The following is a 24,409-nucleotide window of genomic DNA, read 5'->3' as shown; positions in this document are numbered from 1 at the left end:
TAAATATACACCCTGAAACAATAAAACTTCTGAAAGAAAACATAGGAGAAACATGTTAGGAAATAGGACTGGACACAGACTTCATGAATATGACCCTAAAAGCATGGGCAACCAAAGAAAAAAAGAACAATTGGATTATATCAAACTGAAGAGCTTCTGCACAGCAAAAGAAACAATTAACAGAGTTAAAAGACAACCAACAGAGTGGGAAAAAATATTTGCAAAATATACATCTGAGAAAGGTTTAATATCCAGAATATACAAGGAACTCAAACAACTTTACAAGAAAAAAACAAGCAACCCAACTTAAAAAATGGGCAAAAGAGCTAAATAGGCATTTCTCTAAGGAAGATATACGAATGGACAACAGACACATGAAAAAATGCTCAACATCACTCAGCATTCATGAAATGCAAATCAAAACCACACTGAGATACCATCTCTCCCCAGTGAGGATGGCTGAAATCCAAAAGACTCTGAACAATGAATGCTGGCGAGGTTGCAGAGAAAAAGGAACTCTCATACATTGTTGGTGGGACTGCAAAATGGTGCAGCCTCTATGGAAAATGGTATGGAGGTTTCTCAAACAATTGCAGATAGATCTACCATATGACCCAGCTATCCCACTGTTGGGAATATACCCAGAGGAATGGAAATCATGAAGTTGTAGGTATACCTGTTCCCCAATGTTCATCGCAGCACTCTTTACAATAGCCAAGAGTTGGAACCAGCCCAAATGTCCATCATCAGGTGAGTGGCTATGGAAAATGTGGTATATCTACACAATGGAATACTACTCAGCTATGAAAAAGAATGAAATACTGCCATTTGCAATGACATGGATCAACCTAGAGAGAATTATATTAAGTGAAACAAGTCAGGCACAGAAAGAGAAATACCACATGTTCTCACTGATTGGTGCGAGCTAAAAATAAATAAATAAATTCACACACACACACAAAAAAAAGAAACCGGGGGGTGGGTTGAAGAAGACACAACAATTACAATTCCTTGAAGTTGATATGGCAAGCAAACAGAAAGGACATTGTTTGGTGGGAGTGGGGAGAGGGAGGTGGGAGGGAGGTTTCAGTAATGGGCCACAATAATCAACCACATTGTATATCAACAAAATAAAATTTAAAAAGAAAGAAACCATTTTATTAAATGCATTCTTTCTGCAGGGGGAAAAAAGAGGTTAATATCCAGAATATACAAAGAACTCAAACAACTTCACAGTAAAAAAATAAAATAAAATAAAATAATCAGATTAAAAAATGGCAAAGGAGCTGAGCAGACATCTTTTGAGGGAGGACATACAAATGGCCAACAGACAAATGAAAAAATCCTCAACAACACTAATGATCATGGATTTGCAAATCAAAATCACCCTGAGATATCATCTCATCCCATTAGACTGGCTATTACCAAAAAGAGAATAACAAATGCTGGCAAGGATGGGGAGAAAGGGGAGCACTTCTGCACTGTTTGAGGGACTGTAAATTAGTAAAGCCATTATGGAGAACAGTATGGAGTTTCTTTAAACAACTATGGATAGAACTACCATAGGATACAGCAATCCCACTACTGGGTATATATCCAAAGGAACGGAAATCATCATGTTAAAGGGCTACCTGCATTCCCAGGTTTATCACAGCTCTATTTACAATAGCCAGGCTGTGGAACCAACCTAAATGTCCATTGATGGATGACTGGGTAAGGAAAATGTGGTGCATATGCATAAGGGAGTACTACTCAGCCATAACAAAGAATGGAATTCTGCCATTTGCATCAACATGGATGGGCCTGGAGAAAATTATGTTAAGTGAAACAACCCAGATGCAGAAAGAGAAATATCACATGTCCTCACTGATAAGTGGGAGCTGAATTAATAAATAAACAAATAAACAACAAAGAGAGAAAAGGAAAGAAACAACAATCACAATGATACACTGAACTTTTAGAAGGATAGAACAGAACTGGGGTTACTAGAAGTAGAAAGGGGAAGGAGGGAGGGAGGGTGGTTAATGAGAAATTAATGAGAAATTTGTTGATGGACACAAAGAATGACTACATATTGTAGTGATAAATAAGCTACTATCCTGATTTGACCATCACATACTGTACACAACTACTGACAGTCAACTTTGTACCCTACAAATATGTATAATCAATTATGCTTCAGTAAAAAGTAAATAAATGAATGAAACAAAAATCCCCAACTAAAAAATTTTTTAAAAAGAAAGGGGCCAGAATGAATGCAGGTAGTCCAGGTGGAAGCCCATTGTAGTAATCCCAGTAAACACTGATAGCATCCTGGATTAAGGCATTAAGTCTGGATTTGTATTTCAGTCAATATGTTTTACAACCCATTCCTGACCCATCCTAGAAAATGGCTGAGAGAAGACTTTATAAGACAAACAAATGTTTTCTCTTCCCAATATTTTCTTGGGGGAAAAAAATACCTGAAGAAATATATCATTCACGGCTCTGTAGCATCTGGCTCTGTTCAGGAAATCCATTTAAAGAGAATTTCCCCAAACCATCAATCCATGGCAGCACAGAAATATTTGGAAAATAAACTTCTTAGGGAGGCCCTCTAAAGGGACAATGGAAGACAAGCAGGATTATCTGTGGTATCAATATGCTACACAAAGAGCTAAATCCGAGGACCATGGGAAGTACTGCAGACATCAAAATACAAAAAAATGGCAGCTCCCTGCCAGTAGCATGTGTGAGAACAAAACTAATGAAACCATGCACTTGGGAGCAATTCGGAATCAATGAGAATGAACCTGGACAAGTGAAAACAAATAAAGTTAATGAAGAGAAGAAAAAATAATGAACTTCCAGTTTCACTTTTTTTCTATTAACAGCTCAGGAACAGTCGCCATCAGTCACATTCACCTTCTCCCAAGCATTTTCCCCATAAAATAGTGTTGGAATAGTTACAAGGAAGTCCGGTCTTAAAGTTTATTATAAGTTTAACTTAAGAATGTATTAAGAATGCACTATGTGTTAAGAAACAAAGAAAACATGCAAAAATGAGTAAAATATGGCTCTGACCTTCTAAAAACTCACAATGTAAAGAAAGCAGGAATATAAACTATTAATTATGAAAATAGCATCCACAATTTTTCAGGCAGCTAGCATATGTCAGACATGGTGTCATGTGCATCCATGTATTATTAACTCATTCAATCCTTAAGCAACTCCAAGAGGCAGGAGTACTTGCTCCCATTTTTGTGATTGAGAAAATGTAGACTCAAAGAAGTTATACAGATTTCCCAAGATCATACACTCAGATAACAACAAAGTCTTATTGATTATAAAGCTTATGTGCTTTTCATTCCACCACATAGTCTTCACAAAATATAGATTAGGGAGTGATATAGGCTACATACAGGAACAAGATATCCAATGATACTTTGAGGATGTCTGGGACAACAGCTAGTTTGACTAAAGAAAAGAATATAGGTGGATAACTGCTAGTCCACCACCAACAGGGGAAGAGTAAAACTTAGTTTGTATCATTGCCTGATAAATATAACAAGGTACTTTTTTTTCTTAAAGAATTATGTAATCTGCTCTTATTGATGGAGGATTTTGTTTGTTTTTTGCATCATGAGAATATCTCTCACTTCATTTTTATTTATATAATTACCATTGAAGTTGAAAATAATTTAAATATATTTATTGGACATTTGCATTACTTTTTTATGAATGAATTGCTCATATTCTCTACCCAGTCTTATTTCACTATTACTTCTTAAGAGTTTTTATCTCTTTTTTTCTTTCTTATTGAGGTATAATTGACAAAACTGTATAAGTTTAAGGTGTACACTATGAAGACTTCATATATGTATATATTGTGAAATGATTACCACATCAAGTTAGTTAACATGTATATCATCTCACATAGTTATCATTTATTTGTGGTGAAAACATTTAAGATCAACTTTTAGCAAATTTCAAGTATACAATACAATACTAATTATAGGCACTATGGTGTACATTATATCCCCAGAATTTATTCATCTTATAACTGAAAGTTTGTATGTACCCTTTGACCAACATTTTTGGTGGTATTTTTTTTTTTAATATCAGATTCTCTCTTAGCCATTTATATCATCAGTAAGACAAAGGTCTTCAATGGTTAGTGTGACATGATATACGTTACAGTCATTAAAATGAGGAAATCAATGTAAGAGAAATAAAAATAGCTTCTGGAATGTGGAGGGGAAAAATGGTGGAGTTGTAAGGCTGGGTCTCAGTTCCCAAGACTAAAAGGCAATCATTGCACCAAGACTGGGGGGAAAAAAAGCAAAAAGGGGAAATATCTACTACATACCAAGAATGGAACAGGGAGACAAATCACTAAATATCTTCTATGCTTAGATTCATTACTTGTAAAATAGGGATGGCACCTTTTAGGGGATTGAGATAAGACTCAAATTAACTAATGTGAACAGCTATGGTAAATAGTAAAGTTCTGTATAAACATTAGAAATCATTATTATCATCAGGCACTTTGTGGTAGGCAGAATTCTAAAGATGCCCCTCCCCAATATTCTCATTCCCTGGTTATTTAATCAAACACTAATCTAGGTACTGCTATGAAGGGACCTTGAAGATGGAATTAAGTTTACTAATCAGCTGATATTAAGATCCCTATCTTAAACATTATCTTGTTCATCCAGGTGAGACTAATGAAATCACATGAGCCCTTAATAGAAGAAGAGGAAGGCAAAGTGTGAATTGAAAAGATGCTGCTGTGGAAGAAGAGGCAGGATAGATTCAAAGTTTAAAAAACATTTAATCAACCATTGCTTGCTTTGGAGATGTAGGAAGGGGGTCCACAAGCCAAGGAATACAAGTCTCTAGAAGTATAGAACAATCCCTGTCCAACAGCCAGCAAGGAAATGGGGACCTCAGTCTTCATAAAATTGCGTAGAACTCAATTCCACTATCAACCTGAATGAGCTTGGAGACAGATTTATCCCCAGAGCCTCCAAAAAGAAGTGCAGCCCTGCCAAAACCTAAGTTTCAGCCTTATTAGACTCTAAAAAGAGAAGCAGATTTGTGCCCAGACTTCTGATCTATAGAAACTGGGATATAAATGTGTGTTGTTTTAAGCTGCTATGTTTGTGGAAATGTGTTTCAGCAGCAATAGAAAACTAGTACACACTTGTTGGCTGTTATTTATCCATGTAGCTAACTCCTTATATAGACAATGTTTTGTGATCATTTTTACCCAGATTTTTTCCCTTATTGATTCTACCTTCAGAAGTACTGAAATTGGTTCCCAAAGATATTCAAAATTTCATCTGCCAAATTTGTACAGATGTAGATCTAAACATAAACTAATGAAGTGTGAGACTGATTCTTTACATTGGCAAACAGATGAACACTGAACACTAGAATTACAAATAGTGTTATTTTTATTAAAATATTAATAATTATTATATTTTCAAAAAGTTATATTAGAAACTTTACCTTTACTTAAACAATTTTGGTTAATACCCCCAAATGTTTCTTAACATCCATGTACAGTTCTTGTCAATATTATGCTGAGTCATGAAACCTCTGTAACCTCATATTAAAAAACAGAAACATTTCCTCATGAATGCTGGACAATACTATGAAATTACATTTTAAACCAAAAATCTATTGCATTTATGCTACCTAAGAGGAAAGATTTGACAAGACAGTTATCTTACCTTTTCCCTTTACTGAAAGCTTCTCTACTCAAATCCTCTCAGCATTCAAAAGTGTTGTGCCTCTCTGACATGAATTGAGGCAAACACACGAAAATTCAAGTACTCATACACAGTTGCCTTTTATTTTGTGAATATAGGAAAGAGATATGAAGAAGCATTTCCCTGGGTCTTGATGGTGGTAATCACAAGAGCCGATCTTTGGGATAATGGGTAGCAATGTGCCAATACTGAGCACTGTATTCTAAGTGAGAGAGGTATGCATGTGCTCTTTAATAAGTTTTATTTTGATATGCCTGTTATCTGTAGGCTCCAGTAAAGTACAGGGTTCTAAATAGGGATCCCTCTCACCCCAGTTAAAGAGATACTATTTCTGAGGATGTTAGACTGATACCAAAGATGCTATTTCCTTTGACTATCTTCTGGAAGAGCATACCATTGTCAAGGTTAAATAAGCATCTCTGCAATGATACACAATAGAAATTTAAATTTGTATCCTTAAGCCACACATGCACACACACACAGACACTCACTTCTGTGCACATTCTGAAATCTATAAAAGGTTTTCTTAAAATCAAAGTATGTTGATTGGTTTCCTCTTAATTTAATCAAAGTTTACATTATTTTGTTGGGTCAAGCAGCAGATGCTGTACTGATCAATGAAAGCCAATTGCAATATTACTTCTAGTGCCAAAACTATGTCATTAGAGTCATCCTAATTACAAATAGAAGCTGAAAGTACTATTTGGCTAGAAAAAAAAATCTTAAATTCACTACAAAAACATAAAAATTGAATAAAAGATCCATTTTAAAAAGTGCCTTCAGTTTGATGATAAATGCTTCACTTATAACTTTTATTGCCAGATTCAAATGATTACCAGATGGTTTTAACAATTAATTTGCATTCAGCACTCAAGTAGTGAGCAGTTAACATGAATTCATTTCATTTTTTCTGATACTTTCTCAATAAAACAAATGTGGGTTTAAATAATCTATGTTCTGTTTTCCTTCCCAAAGATCATACCCCCAAAGGCCTGCCCTATAAGTTAATATTTATCTTTACCATATCTTTCTTCTTTCTCTTCATTATCATCTTCTTCTCTCCTCCTCCTTCTGTTTTGAAATAAGTATTTGAGATGAAGTTTTCTATTTAAAATCTCTGTGGCCTGTCCTCCAGCACAGAGGGGTAAGGAATGAATAATTACAGTGAAGTATTTTACACATGACACGTTGAAGTCTGTGTATACACATATATAAGTAATAGTATTACTCCTTGAATATATACATTCAGGTACACACTCAAGTTCAAACAGGAGGAAACATGGCACTATAAAATGAGCATCAACTTTAGGTCTAGATAACCGAAGGATCGAACCTCAGTTCTTCTCCTTGCTAGTTGTATGACATTGAAGAATTCAATTAAATACTCAGAAAATTAGGTTGTGTTGGTAAAATGTGCATAATTTACATATATGTTTTAGGTTATTTTAAAGATTAAAGAAGACAAAAGATACAAATTGCATAATACAATGCCTTGCCCATTGTGATGATTAATTCTATGTGTCAACTTGACTGGGATGAGAGATGCCCATACAGCTGGTAAAACAGTACTTCTGCGTGTGTCTGTGAGTGTGTTTCTGGAAGATATCAGCATTTGAATCAGCAGACTGAGAAAAGAAGGTTTACCCTCACCAATGTGAGTGGGCATCGTCCAATCCATTGAGAGCCCAGACAGAACTAAAAGGCAGAGTAAGAGTTCCCTTCTTAAGACTAACATCCATCTTCACCTGCCCTCAGACACTCTTTAATATGAATGGCCAACAATGATCACCAGCCGTTTGAGAAAAACACTTAAAAATGAAAGACAAAGGCCTAAACAAACAAAAATTAGCAACATAATAGTGAAATAAACTATGCAGGGAGATAAAAGGGGGGGGACTGATCAGAATTTCTGAAAGGATAAAAGAGGGCTCTGAATTCATTTAAAGAAAATGTTTATCAAAAAATAAAAAGAAATTTTCAGAAATCATAAAATTGGAAACTTCAAAATATGGTAACAGTAATAAAAAATTCAAAAAGGGTTGGAATACAAAGTTGAAAACTATCTCAGGAAGCAAAATTTTAAAGAGAGAAGAAAAGAAGGGGAGAGAAAAGATATAAAAGTAAAATACTGTTTCTGCTTTTTTTGACAGCAAAATATCATGAGTTCTTAAATGAGAGAAAATAAAAATAAAGAAATTGTCTCAGAAATAGAAGATTTTTTCCAGAAGAATAGAGGTTTTTACATTTTTAAAGGCTCACTTGAATGCTTAGAATGATAGCTAGAAATAGACCTACAACACAGCATATCAAAAATGTCAGAACTATGAGAATAAAGAGAAAAGTTCTATACAAGTTTCATATAAGAAGATCCTAAAAGGCATATATAAGTGTCATTCTAGAGACTCATAAGGGCAATGGACTTCTCAATGAAAACCAGAACAAAGCAATAGCTTCAACATTTTTCAAACTGAGAATTCCATACCCAGCCAAGCTATCAATTAAGTGTGAGGGTAGAATAAAGATATCTGACACACAAGTTTTCAAAATGTTTACCTCTGATGCACCTTCCCGTACGAGTTTTTAGAGGATATATGAGTTTTAAACAATAAAAGAACAGGAGATAGACTCAATGAATGATGATGTGCTTCCCACATCAGGGAGAGGCAAAGGGAATGTCATGAAGATAGAAAAAGGAGATCCTGGGATGACAGCTCATAGCAAGCACAGACGTCATAAAATAATACTCCGAGCTAAACTTCTTGAAGAAGATAAATTAACAAAATACCTGATGTTTTTTAATGTGTTGTGAGAATATTTACTCAACTTGGGGAGAGTCAAGAGACAAATTAGTTATAAATACATAAAAATCTAAGCAGATAAAAATCAAGACCTTTATTAACTATGCAGAAAACAATCACGTGAGCAGGAAGGAAGAAGCTTACATTATTGCTTATCTCTGAAGAGAATTGACATAGTCATAATAATGTAAACTCTGAATATTTACCCAACTAAAATTATAATATATTTTGGGAAGTTGGAGGATGATAAGTACATATGTATATGATGGGACCAGGAGGGAGGCAAGAAGTTAACGAGAGCTAAATTGTCTCTGCTGTGCTGTGAAGCTGATAGATAAATGCACAAAACTAAAAAATCAAAAAGTAGCAATGTAGGCATGTGATTTAGAGAATTGGAGGTAAATGTACCAAAATGCAGCCAAAACTGTTAAAAGTGTTTACTTCCCTAAAGTGGGAAAATGGGGATAAGGTGCAGAGCTGGGGACTGCTCTTTTTTTTTAATTAAATGCATGGTAGAATAAATTGACTCTTTAGATCATGTTTATATATAACTTGACAAAAATAGAATATCTGAAAATCCTTTCATGGCTTTCCATTTCTCTTAAATTACAGCCTAAAATATGAAAAATATTTATGAAATCTTTCTAATCTGGATTCTAACAGACCCCTCAGTCTCTTGTTTTCCCGCTCCATGATTGTACTCTATGTTCCAACTAAATTAAATGACCTACAGTTCCCTTCAGATGAAGAAATGGTTTACTCATATATGCCATGAAAGGACCATTGACTTTATTCTTTAGTCAAAGAGTGGGAATCACTGACGGGATTTAGACAGAGTTGTGTATCAGTGTGGGGGATAAATTAAAAGGAGGCCAGTCTATAAACCTAGAGTTCACTTAGAAGGCTGCATGCATGGCGGTGAGGAGGAAGAAGAGAAATTGAATAATGAGGAGTCCAGAATCTAAGTTTTGGTCACCACTAGGTTGCTGTATAACCTGAAGAAATTTTCCTAATTCTTCTAATCTATTTCTTGGGGTCCTCAGGTGCAATATACAAATGTAAGATGGTTTGCACCTAATCTTGGTCTTTTTTAGGGTCGACATCTCAGGAGATGTCACCACTACTCACTCAACAGTTGAAGTCAGAAATTTGTGACTCATCCTTGATATCTCCCTCTTCCTTCCTACCCATGACCTATCAGTCTCCAAGTCCTCTTGATACAGCCACTATCATTTCTCCAGTATATTTTTCTCCATCCACACTACTATGATCCAAGTTTAAGCTACTTTCACTCCACATTTGAACTACTACAATGATTCCTTAGATACACTTTTGTCCTCCTCCAATCTATTGTTCACAGTATATCTGGAATGATTTTCAAAAAGCAAATTTGATTGTTACAGCCCCCTGTGTAACATCTGTCAATGGCTCCCTTTTGCTCCTGAGATAGAGATCAAAATCCCAAACATGGCCCTCTTTAATGCATAATCTGACACATGTGAAGTTCTCCAGCTGCATTTTGTGCCATTTTCCTTCTCTGTTCTCCGACCACAATAGTCTTCAAAAGTAACGTGCTTCTTCCCACAGGGCCTTTTCAAATGCTGGTCTTTCTGCACGAAATGCTCTTCTCCTCCCCCTCTCCATTTTCCTTTCTTATTCCTAACCATACTTCAAATCTTACCTAATTTATCACTTTTACAAGAAAGCATTCTTTGGTCAGGGAAATGCAAATTAAAAGAACATTGAGATATCACCTCACACCTGTTAGAATGGCTATTATCCAAAGGACAAAAGATAATGAGTGTCAGTGAATATGCTGAGAAAAGGGAAACTCACTGTTGGTGTGAATGTGAATCTGTACAGCCATTATGGAAAACAGTACGGAGGTTCCTCAAAAGAATTAAAAACAGAACCACCACATAATCCAGCAATTCCACTACAGAGTATATATCCAAAGGAAATTAAGTTAGTATGTCAAAGAGATATCTGTACTCCCATGTTCATGGTGGCACTGTTTATAATAGTCAAGAAATAGAATCAAGTAAGTGTCCACCAATGTATGAATGCATAAAGAAAATGTGGTATATATACACAATGGAATACTATTCAGTCATAAAAAATAAAGAAATCCTGTCATCTGTGACAACATGGCTGAATCTGGAGGACATTACATTAAGTGAAATAGGCCAGGCACATAAAGCCAAATACTGCATGATCTCACTCATATGTGGAATCTTAAAAAGTTTAACTCGTAGAAGTGGAGAGTAGAATGGTGGTTACTGGAGGGGAGGGGGCTCTTGGGTTGATGGAGGGGGTGTTGGGGAGATGTTGGTCAAAGAATACAAAATTTCAGTTAGGTAGGAGGCGTAAGTTAAAGAGATCCATTGTACAACATGGTGACTATAGTTCATAACATATTGTATTCTGGATAAATACTAAGAGAGTGGGTGTAAAGTATTCTCACCACAAAAATGATAACTGTGTGAGGTGATGCATATGTTAATTAGATAGATTTAGTCACTTCACAATGTACATGTACTTCAAAAATCATGTTGTACATGGTAAATACAGAAAGTATTACCTGTCAATTAAAAAAAATAAAATAATTTTTAAAAAGCAATGTAATAAAAACATCACATGCTGGGGGTAAGAATAAATCTCAGTAAAATCTTTGGAAATATTTTTTTAAAAAGCTGCTTTGGTTTATTCCAGATTGGGTTAGCTCCCTCATTATTCACTTTTAGTTATACTCTTGAATATTTTTATTATGGCATTTGCTACCATTGTGATTAAATATTAATTGTTATATTATTAGCTATGTAATAACTAGCTCCCAGATAAAAATATGAGTCTCTCAAGGACAGGAATAATATATTTTATTTAACACTACAGATACACTGCCTAACAAAATAAATATTTGTTAAATGAATAAATGAAAGACTGAATGAAGTGGAAATATAGAGTTCTTGGTTCTCTTTACCCAGTTTTGTCATTTTTCATCTCTGTCAAGTGGGGAAAGGGTCTTTTAGCATAATAATACAATGCTAGTTACGAGAGGTTTCCAACTTTAGAAACAGAAAGCTCAGTTTGTTGTAGAGAATCTGAATCTGAAAAACAAAAAAGTGAAAGTCCAAGTCAGACCAACCAATTAGTTTTTCTGGCCTTGGACAAAAGAGGTTAACAGTTTTAGTAATCTCAATAAATGTAAATTAGTACAGCCATTATGGAAAATAGTATTGAGGTTCCTCAAAAAAATTTAAAAACAGAACTATCATATAATCCAGCAATGTAGAAGGATGCCCTACAAAAAAGGGACTTCCAGGAAACCACGGAGGACTGAAAGTGTCCCAAAGAGGGACAATAAGGAAACATTTGACACCATGTTCTGGATTGACAGTAAGTATTACAGTGAGCTACAAATAAGATTGGATTCTTTACGGTAATGGACGATGCCTAAGCCTTTCTAAACTTTGGGTTTATGCTGACAGAACTACAAATTTTTTTAAAGCCTCCTCAGCCTGGACTTTGAGAGTTTTGTAGTCTGGGTCCAGCTTTAATTTTCACGTTCCCCATCACATAGTTTCAAAAAAACTAAGCTGTTCATTGTTTTCCCCAGACGTACCACATGCACTCTGCTTCCTCAAAACCCAGCTCAAATGTCAGCTCTCTTGTGAAGAATCCCCCTAAGTCCTCCAGTGGAAATCTATATCTTCTCTTTTTTCTGAAACACCATGGTCTTTAATTTGCTGTCATGATTATTAGTTATAACATATTGATTTGACTCTTTCTACCAACGATAAATACTAGTTTACACCTATTACCCCATAATAATGTGTAATTATTAATAGCACATGCATTTACTTCCAAAAAGTTCCATGTTTGGACAATAAATTACAGAGCCATGCTAGTTGTAGATATTCAAAGGAGGCCCATTTCAAAAGATAGCTACTCCTGGATCCTTTCCTGATCCTCCAAGGGAGGGATTCCATGGAATGTGTGGTCAATCCTCATTAATTAAACTGAGTCAAATTAATTTCTCTTAATGCAACTGACCTCAAAACATGTAGAAAACTTCAGTAAAGATGTTATTTGATAAAATAGGTGGTACCAGAATAGAGTCAAAGGAAAAATTGAATAACATCCATTACTTCCATTACTTCTTTCTACAAACATTTATTGAACACCTAAATTGAACTAGGCATCATGCGGTTGTTTATTTGAGTTTCTTCCTTCAAGGGACATGGTATCTAGCAGAAATCTGGGATTCTATAATGAAGATGATCCATGCAATGATTACCTACATGGCTTTATACTTCCATGTCTTTGCCTCTGTTATCTGAAATTCCCTTACTCCAACCATATACTTATCTGGTGAATTATTATTGTCTTTTTAAATTTACTTTGACTACAGTAGTGACATCAACAAGATGGTGGAATAGGAGCTTTCTACCATTATCCCTCCACAGAAGCATCAATGTAGACAACTATACACAGATAAGAATACCTTTGCCAGAGTCCAGGAGTCTGACAGACAAGTTCCAGCACACCATTGGACAACAAAATCTGAGAATAGATGCATTGAATATGGTAAAAAGAATAGTTTCACTTCACCCATATCACCCTGCCCCAAGGTGGGACAGTTCAGTGCCAAAAGAGTCTATCTTAGCCTGCAATTTCTCCCAAAGGGAAAAGAGAGAGCATAGTGAGTGCCTGGCTTCCCAAGCCCTTAGCGATGCTACCCAAGAGGCTCACTTTCTTCTTGCTGCATCTGGAGTACTGAGGTGACCAGCACAGCTGAGTGGTTGAGAAAGGATTGGAACAAGGAAGAGAGGTGATGGAGCCTACTAACCACCCCACATATTCCATCAGGAAACCTGCCACAAGTCACTTGGGTTGCATTGCCTGAAGACCACACCCTCCCTGCCCATTGACCTACAGACATTCCAAATGCTCCACATACCTCTTTCCACAAGCCAGCTCCCTGACTGTGTCCCTGAGCACAGAAAGTGCAAGCATCTCATGGAGTCAGCCATTTCAATTATGTGGGATTGACAGAAAGCACACAATCTTAATCATTTTAAAGAGTTTTGACAGAGAAAATAGATGGAAGGCTCTCAGTACTCAGCTTGGCTTTGTGAGATCAAAAGAAGATATACAATATTAAGAATACCCCCAAAGATGGAACAACAGATGTGTGGAGGGCACATCCATGGAAAAGATCTGAAAGAGCCTGAGAATTCCAAGCTAAGCTGTGAAGGTCAGGTGTTTTCCTCTCAAAGTGAGTCAGTGAAGACTAGAAAAGGTTATTCTACAAATGTGAAAACAGCACTGCAAGACCTCACAGAGCGTTAAAAGCCAAGGAAACATGACACCACCAAGGAAACACAATAATATTCCAGTAACCAACCCCCAAAGGGGAGATCTATGAATTGCCTAAGAACTCAAAATAATTGTTTTAAGGAAGCTCAGCAAACTAGGAGAACACAAGTAAACAACAAATAAAATTAGAAAAACAATACAAGAACAAAATTAGAAGTTTAACAAAGAGATAGAAATCATAAAAAAGAACCAAACAGAAATTCTACAGCTGAGGAATATAATGAATTAAATAAAAATGCAATAGAGAATGTCAAGATCAGATTTTATTAAGCAAAAGAAAATGTCTGTGAACTCAAGGACAAGTTATTTAAAAATATCCAGTCAGAGGTGGAAAAAAATGAAAAGGAATGGTAAAAGCCTACAGGATTTATTGGACAAAATAAAAGAGCTAACATTGACATTATAGGAGACTCAGAAGAACAAGAGAAAGAGAAAGAAACAGAAAGCTTATTTAAATAATGGCTGAAAACTATCCAATCTGGGGAGAAATATGGACATCCACGTATATGAATCTCAACAGTATCAATAAAATCAAAATCAGAAAAAGATTTCACCCAGACCTGATAAAAACAAATTGTCAAAAATCAAAGACAAAGAGAGAATCTTGAAAGCAGCAAGAGAAAGGTGTTCCTCAAATACAAGGGAACCCCTAAAACTATAAGAAAATTTTTCAGCAGAAACCTTGCAGGCCAGTAGAGAGTGAGATGATATATTTAACATACTGAAAGAAAAAAAAAACTGCCAACAAAGAATATTACATCCAGCAAAGATGTCCTTCAGAAATGAAGAAGAGATAATGACTTTCCCAGACAAACAAAAGCTTAGGGAATTCATCACCACTATATCTGTCTTAAAAGAAACAGTAAAAGGAGTTCTTCAAGCTGAAACAAAATGATGCTAATTAGTAACATGAAAACATATTAGTATAAATTATGTATAATTCACTTTTATACTTAATGAACTATGTATAATTCATTAAGTATAAAATTCACTTATAAAAGTAAGCATACAAATTCAGAATAGTCTAATACCATAATGGTAGTGTATAAATTATTTATATCTCTAGCATAAAGGGTAAAAGGCAAACTGTTAAAATAATAAAAGCTACAATAATTTGTTAAGATATATGCAATATGGAAAGATGTAAATTCTGACAACAAAAACAAAATGTGAGGCAGGAGTAAAAGTGTAGAGTTTCTGCATGTGATTTAAATTCAGATTTTATTCAGCTTAAAATAGACTGTTATAATTATAAGATGTTTTATGGAAGCCTTATGGTAACCACAAAGCAAACACCAATAGTGGATACATAAAAGATAAAGATAAAGAAATTAAAGCATACCACTATGTAAAATTATCAATTCACAAAGGAAGAGAGCAAAAAAGAAAATAATAATTCTATAAAACAATGAGAAAATAATTAACAAACGTGTAGTAGTAACTCCTTATATATCAATAATTAATATATATTTAAATAAATTAAATTCTCCAATCAAAAAACACAGAGTGGCTGAATGAATAAATAAACAAGATTCAACAATATGCTACCTACAAGAGAGTCACATTAGCCTAAACAACACAAACAGATTGAAAGTAAAGGAAAAAGATATTTCATGCAAGTGAAAACCAAAAGAGAACAGGAATGGCTATACATATATCAGACAAAATAGACTTTCAGTCAAAATCTGAAACAAGATAAGGAAGGTCATTATATAATGATAAAGGGGTCAATTCATCAGAGAATATAACAACTGTAAATATATGCAACCAACACTGGAGTACCTACATAAATAAAGCAAATATTAACAGAGCTGAAGGAAGAAATAGACTGCAATACCATAATAGTAGGGAACTTCAACACCCCACTTTCAACAAAAAACAGATCATAAAATAAGTCAATAAAGAACAGCAAATTAAACAATAGAAGCCAAATTGACCTAAGAGACATGTACAAATCATTTAATTCAACAAATTACCCAAAAAAGAAATTAAGAAGACAATGCCATATACAATAGCATCAAAAAGAGTAAAATACTTAGTAATAAATTTAACCAATGAAATGAAAGATCTCTACACTAAAAATTATAACACACTGACAAAAGAAATTGAGAACGATGCCAATAAATAGAAAGATATCCCATGTCATAGATTGAAAGAATTAATATTAAAATTTTCATACTACTGAATTTACAGATTCAATGCAATCCCTGTCAAAATTCCAATAATATTTTTTACAAAAAAAAAAAACCCTAAAGTTCATATTGAACTACAGAACACCATGAACGACTAAAACAATCTTTACCAAGAGAACAAAGCTGGAGGCCAAACACTTCCTGATTTCAAATTATATTACAAAGCTATAGTAATCAAAACAGTGTTACTGGCATAAAAACATACCCATAGATCAATGGAACAAAACGGAAAGCCATAAATAAACCCACACATATACAGTCAACTGATCTTCAATGAAGGTGTCAAGAATACACAATGGGGAAAGGATAGTCTCTTTAATAAATGTGTTGGGAAACTGGATATCCACATGCACAAAAAATGCAATTGGATTCTTATCATAACTCAAAATTGATTAAAGACTTAAAAGTAAGAACTTAAATCATAAAACTCGTCAAAGAAAATTTTTGGAAAAACTCCTTGACATTGGTCTGGACAGTGATTTTTTTGGAAATGACACCAAAAGTGCTGGAAATAAAATCAAAAATAAACAATTGGAACATCAAACTAAGTTTCTGCACAGCAAAAGAAACAATCAACAAAGTGAAAAAGCAACCCATGGAATGGGATAAAATACTTGCAGACCCTATATTTGACAAGGGGCTAATGTTCAAAATATTCAAGGAATTCATACAACTCAATAGCAAAAAGAAAACAATTTACCTTATTTTTAAAAGGGCAGAGAATCTAAATAGGCATTTTCTTTTCCAAGAAGACATATAAATGGCCAACAGGTATATGGAAAAACATTCAACATTACTAATCATCATGGAAATGTAAATCAAAATCACAATGAAATATCATCTCATACCTGTTAGTATGGCTATTATCAAAAAGGCAAAGATAAGAAGTGTTGGTGAACCTTTGGTGAAAAGGAAACTGTTATACTTTGTTGGTGGGATTGTAAATTGGTACATTCCATCAAGGAAAACAGCTTGGAGTCTCCTCAAATAATTAAAAATAGAACTACCATATGATCTAGCAATCCCACTTCTGGGTATGTATCCAAAGGAAATGAAATCAGTATGTCAAAGAGATATCTGCACTACCATGTTCATGGCAGCATTATTCAGAATAGATAGAATAATGGAAAAGAAAATGTAGTGTGTAGAAACATATGATATATACATAGTGGAATATTATTCAGCCTTTAAAAAGAAGGAAATTCTGCCATTTGCAACAACATGGATGAACCTAGATGGATACTGAGTGAAGCAAGCCAGACACAGAAAAGCAAATACCACATGATCTCACTATATGTGGAATCTAAAAACATCATACTCATAGAAACAGTGTAAAATGGTTACCAGTGGTTGGGATTGAGAAAATGGGAGATGTTGATCAAAGGGTACACACTCGCAGTTGTAAGATAAATAAGTTCTGGAGACTTGTACAACATGGTTAATAGCAGTGTATCGTGTACCTGAAATTTGCTAAGAGTTGATCTTAAGTACTGTAGCCCACACAAAAAGAAAGGCAACAATGTGAGGTGATAGATATGTTAATCAGCTTGATTATGGCAACCATTTCATAATGTATATGTATATCAAAACTATTGTACACCTTCAACATGTACAATTTTATTTGTCAATTATACCTCATTAAAGCTGAAAAGCAAATATAGATACATACACATATAAACTTGAACTATCATGTCCTCTGAATCTTTCATGATCCTTTCCCCATCCCCTCCGTAGAATGGATCACCCTCTCCTTTACTTCCCTGCATGCTTTATCCTAATTTCTATCATACTTATTAATCCATACTGCAAGTAGTAACTAACATATCTGTCGCCCTCACTAACTGGACTTTAAGTTCCTTAATAGAAAGAAGCATAACTTATGCTAGAACATATTATGTGCGCAAGAAATTTCTGGGTTGAACTGAAGTAACTAGAAGACTAAGCATGTATCATTTGCAGCCAGTATGGACTGACTCCCACATCCAGGGTAGAGCCCTCTGAACACCGTTTTTATCCTCCAAAATTTAGAACTACATAGAGTAATTGACCTGGGGCTTTATTTTACAAGCAAGTTCTGATTAGTTGAAAATGGCTACTTGGTATACTCTCTTGAGAAGGATTCTGGGGCTAGATCCAAGTTAATTAGAAACCAAGACATAGTTAATTAGCTTTATCTGAGAGAGTAACAAGCGCAGAGAGTAAGACAACATGTGCCTGTATCTGCCATCCCTGAAACTAAGCTAACTCCTGTTATAACAGCACAAAAGTACTAATACTGAGAGAGAGAGGAGGGAGCTGCTTTTACAGCATCCTCAAATCAAAACTCTCAGAATTATTATACATAGCATTCTGAATCCCCTAAGCACAATCAGGGAAGGGATTTTTGACAGTTTGTTCATTGCTGTATCACCTGGCTGGTATACAACTAAAACAATACTAGGTGCTCAATAAGTATTTTTTAATGAAATAATACAGTTGAAATTGTACTGTTAATTTGATATTTTAGGTGCATGATTCCTAAAATAAAATTTGGGGATATTCTGGAAACCTAAGCAGCATTTCTTATACTGACTGCAGGAGAAAAAGAAGTCTGAGAGCTTACCAAAAAAAATTATGTAGAGATTTTTGGAAGGGCTTTTGTGCCTTTGCTCATGTTTTTTCCCTTGTTTAGTATGCCCCTTTCCTTTCTTCACCTAGAAATCTCCTATACATCCTTTAAGGGCCAGTTGAAATGTCACCCCCTATGTAACCTTCTCAGATTCCCAAACAGAGTTCACACTAACTCTTCTCTGTTCCTACAGCCCAGTGTTAACTTGTATACTTCATAAAGAGCCCATGTCCCCAATTCTAGTCAGATAAAATCTTTTTAGATGAAGGTAATTCTTCTTTAAAATGGTTCTTCTTTTTTCTTTCAAAGGCACAAAATGCATTAGATGCATTCCTGACCATGATTAGAAGAAAAGAAAACCAACTAAAAGCTTTTACAAGATGCCTTTTCATCATTGCATAGCAGAGAATAAAATCAGTTCTTGTTACTCCTTAGACAGACAGCTCTTTTTGACTCCTGGGTTCTAAAGCGTTCAGTTCCTCCCATTGTTATAAACCATGACACAGCATGTTACTCACAAAAGAAAATTACTTTTTCAAAGGAGACACTGAAGCTGCCCTTGTGAAGGTGATGCCTCCAGTTTGTGAAGGTCGGCTTGCTGAGAGCAAAGTCATAAGGCAATCTTCTCAAGCATCTCAAGGACCCTCTATCACCAATGTGTTCAGACTATGCATAAAAACCTGCATGACGACTTATGTGCTGTAGGGACTACATCTGACAAGGAAACAGGAGAGGAAATGGCTGCAGTCTAATTAAAGCCATTCCAGTGAGTGAGTTTTCAGAGTTCTAAAATTCCCATAAGAAGACATGACCCTGCAGCTGTCCAAAAGAACAGTGAGAATGGCTGACCTATTCAAAACTACTGGGTATCTCAATTTCTTGAATGGTTCAATTTCTTCTTCACTATTGTGTTGACATGTCTATCTCTCTGAAGAGCATAAAGCATTACACTTATGATCAGAATTTGTCTTTGTTTTGTTTTCATACAGATGGAGCTATTCAAATCTTGAAAACTTGTAGGCCTGTCCCACCTTTCCTATCGCTCTATCATAATAGAAAGACATTGGTCACAAGACATGCTTGACCTTAATGTGATCCAAAAAGACTGGAGTAAGCCTTAAAGTCCAAAGAATTCTCATCAAAGGGGCTTGGAAAACAGGTGTAATCCAGGCTAGCATTGTAGGAGAAGGGTCTGATTTCATGGAAGGGACATAGCTGCAGGAGCCTGTGGTCATTCATGATATTCACTGTGTGTATTTGTCTGGTCTATATCTAGGTTGAAGCTCAGTTTTATGAGTAGGGAGTTTGAATTTAACCTCAAACCATAGGAGTTGTCAAGGGTTAGAGATCTAATGATTTGCTTTCTTGAGGGTGTAAGGAAATACATGGGACGTAACTATTCTTAAGGAGCGAAATATTCTTAAGGAGAGAGATAGTCTTAAAGCCTAAGTGTACATACACGATGTTGAAGAAAAGGCAAACATACAATAGACGTGCCCATTCCCAAGTCTTATTCTAAGTACGAAATATACCAAGAAGAGGACAACAAGACAAAGTTCAAACTCCACGTGCACTTAGGGAAATTTCAGCACTGCAACAAACTTGGTGCTCATCACCTCACACCCAAGAGGGAATGAGCCTGGAGGCTGAAAACATTTTGCACATGCATCCTAGCTGTGCTAGAGAAGAGCCCAGCCTCCTGAGCCCTACCCCCAACTCAAATCCCTCTGACACGTGAACCTATTAATTGTACCTACTGAGTCTGTCAAAATGGCATCATAAATTGACTTAAGTAGATATGTGTCAGCATCTTTCATTTAGCAAGTACTCACTGAGTAACTACAAAGTGGCAGACACTCTGCTTTACTCTCAAGTTACAAAGGCATGATCCTTCCTTGAAAGAGTTTACAGATTAGTTGAAAACACAGAAAGGAAGAAATAATTATAATGTAATGTGATGAATACAATATTAGGATATGCAGAATACTATAGTTGTGTATCAAAGAGGTCCCTAACCCAACTTGCAGAGTTCAAGGAAATTTACATGAATAAAGCAGTTCAAGAGTATTCTTATTTTATTTGAACATTTTATTAGAGTATGTTGGGTGAGTACTGAACAATGAGTAGGAGTTAGTGAGAAGTATGGGGAGTGGGCATTCTAGACCGAGAGAATGGCATGAGCAAAAGCAAAGACAAGAAAAAAGCTGTGTGCACTGGGAACCTCAAGCATTTCCTGTGGTTGGAACACAATGCATGAAGCAGAAAGGGAGGAAAGTGAGGCCAGGGAGGCAGATGGAAGCCAGAACACTGAGGGCCAGAACACTGAGGGCCGTCCATACCACATCAGTGACCTTGGACTTTACATTGCAGGAGATGGAGAGCCATTCAATCCTTAATTATTAGCATAGCTCATCAGACTGACACTTAAATAAAACAAATAAGAATATGTGTTCTTATTTCTCTAGAAACATTTTTTATTCTAAATGACTCCACCATTTAATGTGTGATTTTAAGAGTCATATTAACTTTCCTAAGACTCATTTTCCCCATCTCTAATATGGGGGTCACAATACCTTATAAAGTTTTTGTGTGGATTAAATGAAATAAAACATTTAAATGTGATGGAGTCAGAACTCAAACTCAGTCCAAAATCAGGTTTCTTGACAATTTTGACTGCTGCTTACTCTATGACTTTTATCACACAATGAAATAGTCTTAATAGAAAAGATTATTAATGGAGAATCTCTTCATCACTCTGTTATATTGAATAAAAATATAAAGTGAGATCGTCCTCTTCTGCAGTTTCATCTGTAGGTCATCTTTGCTTCCTACAGCAGAGCATCAATAACTTGCAATATATAGGAACTGACTGAATCAGAGGTTATATTTAATTGGGAAATCAATGAACAGGAAGAGGGCATCAAGGTCATAGTGACTGTATCTTCCTGACCAGTATTTCTCCCTTGTCCTTTATCTGAGTCTTCCATCATCATATCACACATGCCAATTCCTCAGCAGTCTTAATTATGGACACAGCCATTTGTCTTCAAATATCACAGCTCTGTGAAATCTATGCATCGATAAATATAGCTCAAAACCTGTTTTCCACACTACTGGAGAGTTAATTGCTTCTGAGGTTTAAGCAAATGTGGTCAATCTTTTTTCACGTATTTCCTGAGGACAGGCCCAAGATTGTACTATAGAGAACTAGGACTCTGGTAAGTAAGCTCAGACACTGATTCATCACATAACAACCTTAGACAAATCACTTCCCCCTTATGGACCCCAGGGTCCTCATCTATAAAAGGAGGACATTGAGCCACACGACTGCCAGCCTCCCTTAGCTCTCACAGACTTAGGTTCATTTCTTATCAAAGGTAAAGAGAGACTTTTCCAGCAATAAATCAGTGGGCACACTTGATGAATGATCTTGACCTCGTTTATTTTCTTCCCACTCAGAATAATGTATTGCTTGTTTTGCTCCACCAAGACAGCAGACCTCATGCCAAGTCTCCATAACCCCCTTTTGAGCCAGAAATTTTTGTTAGGAATGCCTGAATGGCAGAATGATGTAAGGGAAAGATCACGGATTTTGGTGTCATACAGACCTGAGCATCAAGCCCAACTTTCACTTTACGAACTCTGTGTCTCTGAGCACCATTTAGCCTCTCTGGATGTCAGTTTTCTTATCCATAAAATAAAATAAAAATATATACCTTAATGGGTTTTGTGATCATTAAAATTTTTAAAGCCAGTATAAAAGTGTCTAACACATGGTAAGCATTCAATAAATGTCAGTAAAATCCAAACTCAAAACCAAATATTCTGTATTGACAAGGGATGAAGTGGTGTCTATGACAACAGGATGTATTTTAATACTTCCAACAGATTTCACCGTCGTGCCTTAACGCTGCAAAATATCTTTTATATTCTCATCACAATTTGCATGCATTCCGAATCCTAGCAATTAATTATTTTCATACAAGGTATAGTTATTTGAATTACTCTAACACCTTGGGCATCTCTAGAAAATTATCTTTCCTTTGAATTGTTAAACCATGGGTAATCAAATTCCAGCCTCATAAATATTTGATTTAACATAAAACAATTGCTATCCCTCTTGGTAACCAGTGTTTCTTCAAACTTATCTCTGGCCTCCTTCATTATCTCTTAGCACGGAGGGATTCCAGCCTCTCATTTTTCTGTTATCACACCAGAGCTATATATTATGAGCTGACATCGAGGCATCTATCTCCTGACATCTGAGAGGATCTTAACTTGGTAAACAATATAACTGGCTTCATTAAATTTTCTGACTCATGGAAACTCCATGAAAACTTCCTCTATTTTTCTGATGAGTTTTGCTTCCCTGGGCTCCTTTGTCTAGGGTGTTTCGATCTGATAAAGTTGTTCTTGCCACTGGAAAAAAAGAAAATTAAAATCATCTATGCTCCCTCTATACAGGAGTGACTATAATGAAATCATGAGGAATGATATGGAAAAGCTGAAAAGAAACCAACTGGGTTTGAACTTCGGTTCCGAAATGAGACCAATTCAATTACAGGGAGTACCACTTACTAGTTGCATGACTTTCATAAAGTTGAGAAAACACCTAAGTTTCAATGTCCACATCTGCAAAATAGGTAGAAAACACTGTCTTCAAATATGCAGCAGGGGAAAATAAAAAGAAAACGCTAGACACCTCCCAGTAGTAAAAAGTGCATAAAAGTCTGATCCTGGAAACATCAAGGGGTAAAACTGGAAGTTCCTCAATTGTAGGTGGAATGGATCCAAAAATAATCATTTTATTATGTTTTTTAACATTTTACTGAAATGACCTGGAAAACAAAAATCACATTACTACATTAAAACTCAGCCTATAATTTCACAAATAAGATGCATGATATAAATACCATAATTGATAATGTAAGCCCATTGACAGAAGCAGTAACCAAATCATAATACATAATAACTTCCTGAGCATTGATTCTGCACTAAGGACCAGGCTATGTATTTTACAGGCACATTTATGTACATATCTCATTTAATCTTTATTATGTTATTGCATACATACCTCATTTAACAACCCACAGGAAGGTATTATTTTATGACCTCCAGTTTACAAATGATGTCTTAGCCTGGCTTGCATCTGAAAGCAGAACCTGAGATAAGGCTTGTAGCTGTAGATTGAGAAGTGTTGCCAATCAGCAGAAGTGATGGATGGAGGGAAGAGAGAAAGCCAACTCAAGAAGGCATTATTCAATTGGCCTCCATTGTGGTGCTCATCTTGCCTTCCTTTCTGAGGAGCCCCCAATTCTATTTCCCATTGGTTGGGAAATGTTCTTGGGTCACTAACTCTCATGCACATCCATATTGCATGTGTGTGAGTGTTGTGCGGGCTCCTGTAGGCATATTGGTATGGAAAGCAGCACACACTTGACTGAGGCACTGTCGAGAGTAAAGCTGGTAGAAGCTTGAACAAAACTGTTACAGTAGCTACAATAGCTAGAATAGAGAAGAGACCAGGAGAATGTGAGGCTATAAGTGCCCAAGAGGATCCTATAAAGGGAAAGGAACTAAGATTTATAGAGATTTTCTTGCACAAGGTGACACAAATTGAAAAGTGATACAGGTGATACTCAAATCTGGTCTTCCATTCTAGATCCTCTTCTCTTT

This window comes from Cynocephalus volans, chromosome 4, assembly GCF_027409185.1.
Source record: "Cynocephalus volans isolate mCynVol1 chromosome 4, mCynVol1.pri, whole genome shotgun sequence".
In the NCBI taxonomy this organism is placed as follows: domain Eukaryota; kingdom Metazoa; phylum Chordata; class Mammalia; order Dermoptera; family Cynocephalidae; genus Cynocephalus; species Cynocephalus volans.
This window is presented reverse-complemented; position numbering follows the sequence as displayed.